Genomic DNA, 9,897 nt, shown 5'->3' with positions numbered 1-9,897 from the left:
GGGACACAAGTTCAAGGCACACACCATTTTTCTTTTTTACCCTGTGGGAAACGCCTTCCCTGTTTCCCACAGGCACAACATAGTCTCAGCACAAGCACCGCACAGTACTTTTCCTTCTTTCTCTTTCTTTTCTTTCTCCTGCACTCCTCTGGTTAAGCTTAGTCTTCTTCCTCCTCCTGACTCTGGCTCCTCAAGTAGTGGCTGCTGGATCCTTTTATAGCCCACCCAGAAGTTCTCCAGATGCTCGATGACCTAGCTTCCAGCAGCACTTCCAGGTGTGACGGAAGAACTGCCCATAAGCGCTCAGCAGCTCCTGCGGATCCCAACAGGGCTGCTCCAAACTCCAACTCCCATGAAGCCCTGCGTGGTCCGAGGCACCGCTGCAACCCAGGGGGGCTGCCATCTAGCATCCTGGGGGAGGTAATGGTCCGGCCACGCTTGCTCCCCCAGTTCTTCCAGCATGGAGGTGTCCCGGCCAGGCAAGGGCTACAGTGTATATGTAACAAACTAAAGGTGGGAAGGACTTTCTGCCAGAGTAGCACACTGATGGCATTGATGCTTCACAAATCTGGCATTCCCACTGCCGGTCGCTGCCTCTGCACACTTCACATGTCCTCCCACATTCCCAAAGGCAGGCAGGCCCTGCAGTGAGTTTCATCCCTGTGCCTGATGCTGCTCTGGTACTCTGCACTGGCTTGAGTAGATTTGAAAACGTAGGCCCTGCTCTTACATCACAGAAGATTTAACGTTCTGGGTTCTTGCATTAGTCACAAAGCCTACTCAACGATCGGTTCATTATCTTATTACTGACGAGCCCATCAGCACGTTCTTAGTGGTGTTCATTTGATCTTGGATGTGTAAGATGTTGAATAGGCTTTTTCAAAGATGTTTGTGAAGCCGCTGTGCTAAACGTTTCTATGCAATGGGACATTTTGGAATCCAACACTAATGTGGCAAACTGAAGAAAGAGCTGAATTTAAATTCTGACCCTCACTGAAAAACCCTCCTTGTTAGATCTCATCCTCTCAGTGGTTGAACTTAGCTGGGCTTTGGGCTCCGTGGGTGTGGGTAAAAGATCTCCAGGCCTTGGTGGTCTTCCTTGCAGGTTTTTATCTGCTTTTTTGTGATTGGCTTTCTAACCTCCTTTTCCAAATGTTACAGGCTGTCATCACCTCCATATACACGAACCCCTCAACTAATTTGGCTATGAGAACACTTTTTTTTTTTTTTTTTTTTTTTTTTAACAATCAAAGGTCTCACATTGTTGAAGTCACTGCTCGATTACCCTGATGAGTGTCAATGCCAAGCTCTCAGTTCTTGCTCAGTGTTTAAGCACATCGATAATTTCTATACCCTGGTCTGGCTGTTTTTTTTCAGGCAGCTAAAACCCACCTTCTCCTTTACCATAGTGGTAGACCTTTAAGCAGGACCTCCAACTTACAGGGAAAAGTTTGTGGTGGGTGCAGCAGCGCGTTATCGGCACACACCCCCCCAACCATCGAGCTTTATCTGAACCTTCTCACTTGCTACTCTTCTTTTCCTGTGATGGGAATTGTTACGGTGATCATCTCCACTCATTCGGCCATCGCTCCTGCATTTACAAAGGGGCCATACGGGTTTCCCCTTATTGTCCTAACACCACTTTCCTGTCACTGTGGGCTGAAAAGATCAAATGACTAAATCATGACAAATGACTGACGATACCTTCACGCTCAATCCAGCTTACAAATACCTTGATGTATCCAACAGGCAAATGAACATACTTGAGATAATGAGAATGTTTACTGGACAAAAATCAACTTGGGGGGGAGACTTCACAAAAACAACAAACTAAACAAATTTTATCATTGAGTAATTAATAGTCAAAATAATGAACTGAGAACAGAATAACAACTGGCAACCGGTAACACTGGACGCAAAAGTTTTGCTACCTGAAGAAATTTGGATGATTTCAAGTTAAACACAAACATAATTTCATATCGATTGACTTTTGGACTAAGGCATTTGAAGAAACACGAAATTTTATTGAACTTACCGAGTTTAATAATGCTGATGCATTCATTCAACTGAGCTAAAAATGTTTTGCTCCTGTTTTTCATTTGTGTTCTGCATCTAATTCTTCTGGTTTCAGTTCTCACAATAGCTAGCCAGCATTGATTATTTCCACTTTGCCTTGATGCCAGTTTTCCATCTTTGCAAGGTCCCGGTGAAACCCTTCTCTGTGTTCGTTGTTGACTTGCACCAAGGTTAGCAGGAAAGAATTCCAAGTGTGAATGCAGAACATTAATCTTTAGTGACATGCTGCACGTCATGGTTTTATATGCTTGAAACTTGTCAAAAAGCTGGATGACGTTTGGTGCTTGGGCCAAGAAACGTTTCTAGAACACCACTGAATGCCTTCCATGCGGCTCTCCTTTGGCCCCACTAGCTGATCTTCAAAGCCCTTGTTCTTGATGACATGTCTGATTTGTAACGCCTGCCTCAATCTTGGCACCAGTTATTTGTGGAAAGATCTGTCTCAAATACTGCAATCCTTTTACTTTCTTTGTTCACTGTGTAGTTGGAAATTTTCATCAGTCCATGTTTTAGTTGAAGAAGAGGCAAAAATATTTTTATTGGGTTAGCAAGTGGCCACACGTTTAGGCCGTGGAACCCAATGTACTGCAGCTTGGGCTTTTAAAGTAACGAGACATCACAGCGCTGGCACTATTTAAGTCACCACTGATGTTCCATTTGTAGTTGTTGTAATGTATATGTATAATATGGAGGGGCTATTGTAAAAATAAGCGATAATGATAATAAAATTTAAAGGTCACTTTTGCGATCAGCAGGCCCAATATACACCCAAAAGTGTTCAAGAAGTCAAATCTTTGTTGTCTGGTGGAATTTGTCTGTAGTGGCTCATCATTGCCTTTTGAAGCCTGCTGTGGTTTTCTCTAAGTTAGCAAGTGTCTCCTCAGGTGTAAAATATTACTTGTTGTCCAGGGTAGTAAAAGACATGAGACAAGGAGAAAAGGAGTGTTGGAAACAACCACACTGCAACTCTAAATCCAAGAGCACCAAAAAAAAAAAAAAAAAAAAAAAAAAGCGCGGAATTATGTGAAGATGCCTCATTTCCCAGAATTCCCACTGAACCGCACATTAAATATCCATTTAATAGGCTGGGTACTGGTGTTCACTCATAGCATTGGAAACCCTCCATGCTCAGTTCTTTTAGCATGTTAATTGTGCAGGAAAATGTTTATTGAAATTAGATTTGTATTAAGACTCCTGCAGTATAATTTATATAGAAATGGGAAACTTCAAAACAAAGACAAAAACCCAAACCAAAAGACAGAATACGATGGCACAAAGCCTCATTCTGCCTCTGGAACAGCAGCTCGTCAGCGGCCTTAAAATATTAACAATTGTCAACATTATTTCCAGTACAGTAAATCAAAGCTGTGTTAAAATGCGACTCGTTTAAAACAGCTCTGCTTACCTAACCTGTGTTTGGAGGCAAAGTAATATCTGCACATTTTCAGATTTACCCTTACCCTCATGAATGTGTATTGTATATTTATTTACATGCTTATTAAAATGGAAGGCATTTAAGACTTTTCTGCTGTATCTTTTAGTGGAATACTCCACCCATTAAATATTTTTCAGATACAGTTAACTTTTTTCTAGTTACAGACAACTTTTTTCTAATTTTGGTTCTGTACATTACCACAATGAATTTTAAATGAAACAACTCCGATGCAGTTGAAGTGCAGACTTTCAGCTTTAATTCAGTGGGGTGAACAAAACGATTGCATAAAAATGTGAGGCAACTAAAGCATTTTTTTAGCACATTTTTTTTAACACAATCCCTTCATTTCAGGGGCTCAAAAGTAATTGGACAATTGACTCAAAGGCTATTTCATGGGCAGGTGTGGGCAAGTCCGTCGTTATGTCATTATCAGTTAAGCAGATAAAAGGCCTGGAGTTGATTTGAGGTGTGGTGCTTGCATGTGGAAGATTTTGCTGTGAACAGACAACATGCAGTCAAAGGAGCTCTCCATGCAGGTGAAAGAAGCCATCCTTAAGCTGCGAAAACAGAAAAAACCCATTTGAGAAATTGCTACAATATTAAGAGTGGCAAAATCTACAGTTTGGTACATCGCAAGAAGAAGGACGCCTCACGCCTGGACAAACTGTTGAGGAAGGCAGGCTCTATTGTTTGCATGGAGCTGGACAGTTTGACATCTGTGGCAGAGCAACGGGCACTCAGCAGGCTCCTATCAATTATGGAGAATCCACTGCATCCACTGAACAGTATCATCTCCAGACAGAAGAGCAGCTTCAGTGACAGACTGCTGTCAATGTCCTGCTCCACTGACAGACTGAGAAGATCGTTCCTCCCCCAAACTATGCAACTCTTCAATTCCACCCTTAGGGGGGGGGGGGGGGGGGGTAAACGTTAACATTATTCAAAGTTATGGTCTGTTTTTACCTGCATTTTTATTACTCTTTAATTTAATATTGTTTTTTGTATCAGTATGCTGCTGCTGGAGTATGTGAATTTCCCCTTGGGATTAATAAAGTATCTATCTATCTATCTATCTATCTATCATATAATGCCTTTCATATCTATCTATCTATCTATCCTGAGAAAGACAGCAACCACTGGTGAACTCAGCAACGCAAAAAGACCTGGGGCCTCATGTATAACGCCGTGCGTAGAGCTCACACTAGAACATGGCGTAAGCATAAAAGCTGGAATGTGCGTACGCACAGAAAAATCCAGATGCAGGAATCTGTACGTACGCAAATTGCCATGTTCTTCTGCTACATAAATCCTGATCAGCGTGAAAAGTAACGCACGTGCACGCGCCTTCTGTCCCGCCCCAACTCCTCCCAGAATTACGCCTCTTTGAATATGCAAATCAATATAAATAGCCTTCTGTGAAAAGACCATGGGAAAAGCCCGGGGGGAAATATAAGAATATCAGCTAATACCAAGTGGAGGCAAAGGTAAAACGTACTATTTGTTGGTTTAAACAGTGGTATAATCAACAAAATGAAGTTGATCGAGTGACAGAGTGTCGGAGAAACTCGAAGGCTCAAGTTCACAAAGTCGCACAGTGCCCGAAATAAAAAAGAAATCGCATATCAAAGTCGCCGTGAAAAGGCGAGTCGTAGCCCACCGTCAGAGTGTCATATGAAAGCTTATTTAGGGTACAGACAAAAAAAATAGGCACACAGTGGAAAAAAGCAGGAAATGTCAACTTTAATCTCGAAATTTCCACTTCAATCACGTAGTTTATTTTGCCATTAAAGTAGAACATCGTAAACTTCATCTTAAAATCGTTTAATTTACTAGTTTCTCAAATCCCATTGTAACTAAAGTGGCACGTTAAATGCTTTGTTCTGTATTTGATCTTCTATGTGCTCTGTGTGTGTGAATCACTACCTGCTTCTTAAACGGGCTTTCTCTTTCTCCGACAGGATACATAATCCATTACATTCGTGATATTACAGCTCTCTGAATAATTAAAATACTGAGATGTATACGTGATATCTTTTTCATGATGATAGGAATGAAAGCATGTTATTAAACATGGGAACACGGTGGCGCAGTGCTTGTTCATGTCCCACACAAGAGGCTTGCTGCGCCATGCACGACCTTCAATGAAATAATTTATCACAGCAGTACTGTCTCTTTCAAACGTACTAACCTCCAATTCCTGTCCTTACTTTTATTTCTCCAAAAACCCAATCGCCACACAATCAGCTCTGTAATAGACGTGAAGCCATTTGTAAGCTTAAAACACTGATTCTTCAAAACTTTTAAGGAACATTGAAATATCTGCGTAGTACGTGTTTAATTATTATATCCGTCTATCCTTCCAGTGTCGTGGCAGCACCAGCAAGAATACAACGCAATGCAGGAACAATCCCTGAACTAGCTAGCGCTGCGGCACCGTGTCCTCACATGTTTAATTATTAACAATACAAATTATTTAAATTGTTAAAAGTTTTATCTGTATAATATAATCAACATATTTTGCTGCATTTCATCTTAAAAATGATATCGTCATCATATGTAAATGCGCGCTTTATAAAGTGGTGCAGGTTGTGCAATATTATAATTGTATTTCAAGTTTACAGTGAGGTGATTGTACTTATAAGTACAAACAGTTCTACAAGGAGCACTTGATGGACTGATTGAGTGCATTTATAGTTCTTGTTGTGAAACTTTTTCTAAACCGCAAAGTCAGTACAGGGAAGTCTCTGAAGCATTTTGCCGTGGCTCAGGCATCGTCTGCTTCATGCTGTGTACTGATAATTCTTCTTTCCGATCAGCTGCTGCTGTGATTCCCCACTCAAATACAGTGATATAAATACTCCGAGTGGTGCAGTGAGAGTAATATGGAAAAAGATGATCTGCTGTGGCAACCCTTAACGGGAACAATTGAAAGAAGAAGAAGATGCCGTGAGAGTTACAAAGCTAAAGCAGTTATGGTATTTGGAATACTATGGCTATTCCCTGGACCATTATATTGCTGCAGGTTAATTACAATCAGATGCATTATACTAATAAACAATATGCAGTTAGTTTCAGTGTATTTATAAAGCCGCGTCAGGAATGTGAATCTAAGAAAGAAAGGGTGACCACACTGGAACAGTAGCACTGGTTTGACGCTGGGTGCCACCAGTCTGCAAGACCGAGCGGAGAAATTGCCTACACCATGGTATGAGGTACCGTGGAAATGTGCGTGGCTTTACGCCAAGTTTAGGTTTTATACATCGCGATTTGAGCATGGAAACGTTCGTACGCAACATCTCTGTGCGTACGCGCCGTTTATACATGAGGCCTCTGGACGTCCACGGAAGACAACAGTTGTGGATGATCGCAAAATCATTTCCATGGTGAAGAAAAACCCCTTCACTACAGCCAACCAAGTGAACAACACTCTCCAGGGGGTAGGCGTATTGATATCCAAGTGTACCATAAAGAGAAGACTGCATGAAAGTAAATACAGAGTGTGCACTGCAAGGTGCAAGCCACTCATAAGCCTCAAGAATAGAAAGGCTAGATTGGACTTTGCTAAAGAACATCTAAAAAAGCCAGCACAGTTCTGGAAAAACATTCTTTGGACAGATGAAACCAAGATCAACCTCTACCAGAATGATGGCAAGAAAAAGTATGGAGAAGGCGTGGAACAGCTCATTATCCAAAGCATACCACATCATCTGTAAAACACGGTGGAGGCAGTGTGATGGCTTGCACGTGCATGGCTGCCAGTGGCACTGGGACACTAGTGTTTATTGATGATGTGACACAGGACAGAAGCAGTCGAATGAATTCTGAGGTGTTCAGAGACGTACTGTCTGCTCAAATCCAGCTACAGTAAATGCAGTCAAATTGATTCATGATACAGATGGACAATGACCCAAAACATACAGCTAAAGCAACCCAGGAGTTTATTAAAGCAAAGAAGTGGAAAATTCTTGAATGGCCAAGTCAGTCACCTGATCTTAACCCAATTGAGCATGCATTTCACTTGTTGAAGACTAAACTTCAGACAGAAAGGCCCACAAACAAACAGCAACTGAAAGCCGCTGCAGTAAAGGCCTGGCAGAGCATTAAAAAGGAGGAAACCCAGCATCTGGTGATGTCCATGAGTTCAAGACTTCAGGCTGTCATTGCCAGCAAAGGGTTTTCAACCAAGTACTAGAAATGAACATTTTATTTCCAGTTATTTAATATGTCCAATTACTTTTGAGCCCCTGAAATGAAAGGATTGTGTTCAAAAAATGCTTTAGTTGCCTCACATTTTTATGCAATCGTTTTGTTCACCCCACTGAATTAAAGCTGAAAGTCTGCACTTCAACTGCATCTGAGTTGTTTCATTTAAAATTCATTGTGGTAATGTACAGAACCAAAATTAGAAAAAAGTTGTCTCTGTCCAAATATTTATGGACCTAACTGTATATCACTTACACCATGTGTTTGTAATGATGAACAAGAATTTTTTTTACAAAGATAAAAGTTTATGATACAATAAAAGCCAGTGGTCACCAAAGCTGTACAATGGCTATTGATATGAAAAATGTCCACGGAGAGGGGAAAAAAACCATCACGTTACTTGTGTTGTATAATCTACGTCAGTTAACTAAACATTTGCTCACTAAATGCAAAACAAACATTTTTTTCTACAATATTGTTAAAGAAGTGCTTCATGAAAAACTAGCGCATCTCATAAACAGGAAATGCAAGTCACATGGGACCGTCTTTGGGAAGTGAAGCTCCGCCGCTCCCCTCATTCGTTGCTCTGCAGCAAGCTGGTGCTGACATTGTCTTACTGGAGTGCTTTTCACTTCCACTGACTGGTAGGCTTGATAAAATAAATGATAAGAGAACGGAGCAAAACCTGGTAGGGTCTTCAAAGGGTCTGCAACTGCAATAGCAATCCATAAGCCAGTGGCCTCAAACACAAAGTGTTTAATAAGAAGGTGGAAAACCTCCGCCAACCCTTACTTACTGTACATGCCACACCACATGGCTGCTCACCTAACATACAAGAGCAACTCTGCAAAGCCTCAACCTGAAAGATGTGAGGCGCTGGTTATGATGCACCACAGAATATTAAAGGAGTACACGGGGTAAACACTTTTAAGGATGGATTTTTCAGTTTGGTATTTTCAATTTCCTTTTATTATAGAAGTGTAGTCAATCATACAAACAAAGTCGGTCTTAAAATGTGTGTAACCTCTGGTTCTAACACAGTAAACTAAAGAAGCATTCACATGAAGATGGTGAATCGTTCCTACAACCAATGGGAGTGATTTTCTCATCAATCTTTAAAAGATTATTTCAGCTGAGCATCTTGGTGTAAATCAAACGAGAAAAGAGATGCAAGACACTGCTGAAAATAAGAAGCACATATTTAAACTTTCCATGTCCTCTACCGTTTCGGAGTAATGCTACTGTATGTTAGGTGAACGTGTGACACCACTAATATGATTTGAACCTTTGTAGTTCAAACGGAGGAACTCTACCCTAAAGTATTACGCTTGGCATTCACACTTTCTTATGATGTCAGCCAGTGAGAGGTGGGCAGTAGTTTACAGCCGTCATTAAAATATTTTGGCTATGGTACATGGTGACATAAATAGACAGCGAGACATTCATTTAGCAATTCAAGTAGGAGAGATACTTTATAAAGACTGATGTCATTTCCTATCACTGGAGCACTACAATCAAGTCTTCCTGAAAAGATTATTGTGAAGTTTGGCTTCCTGTAATTTCAATAAATGATGGTTAATGGACTGACGCCTCTTAAGCTGCAGCATATTAGTCAAACTAAAAACAAACTGGAGCTGCCTGCTCACATACCTGTGCTGGATAGCTGGATCTCGAGGAGCTGCCTGCCCGGGATGCACGTTAAGCCCATCTGACTTGTGCTCGCTGCTACTGGAATACGCCTCGTCTCTCCAGGACCTTGTAATACACTAAGCAGGGTAAGAAGATGGATAAACACATCTTGATTACTGTTAATAATTCTGACTCCAACTACTGGTCAGGACATAATTTAAAAATACATTGTCCAAAACACCACTGGCGAGGAAAAAATACACTGAAAGCCAAGAACTTAGAAGTCTGTTGTTGCAATACATATTTGCTTTATTTGAAAAGGTTTTTTGTTCATTTGTCCATTTTGCATACCATTTGAATTCAGATTATGAGGAGTCAGCATTTACCACAGCATTGTGCAACCCCACCGTTAGCTTCACGCACGTCCACACTGGCCAACTGACAGCTGCCACTTGACCTGTCCTGCATATTTTTGGCATACGGGAGGAACACTGGAGGAGTTACCTATATTGTCTACCGGCTGTGAGTAATTACTACAGAAAAACACAATTCCT

The sequence above is a fragment of the Erpetoichthys calabaricus genome, chromosome 5, assembly GCF_900747795.2.
Source record: "Erpetoichthys calabaricus chromosome 5, fErpCal1.3, whole genome shotgun sequence".
Taxonomy (NCBI): domain Eukaryota; kingdom Metazoa; phylum Chordata; class Cladistia; order Polypteriformes; family Polypteridae; genus Erpetoichthys; species Erpetoichthys calabaricus.
The sequence above is the reverse complement of the archived record's forward strand: the minus strand, read 5'-3'. Positions refer to the sequence as shown.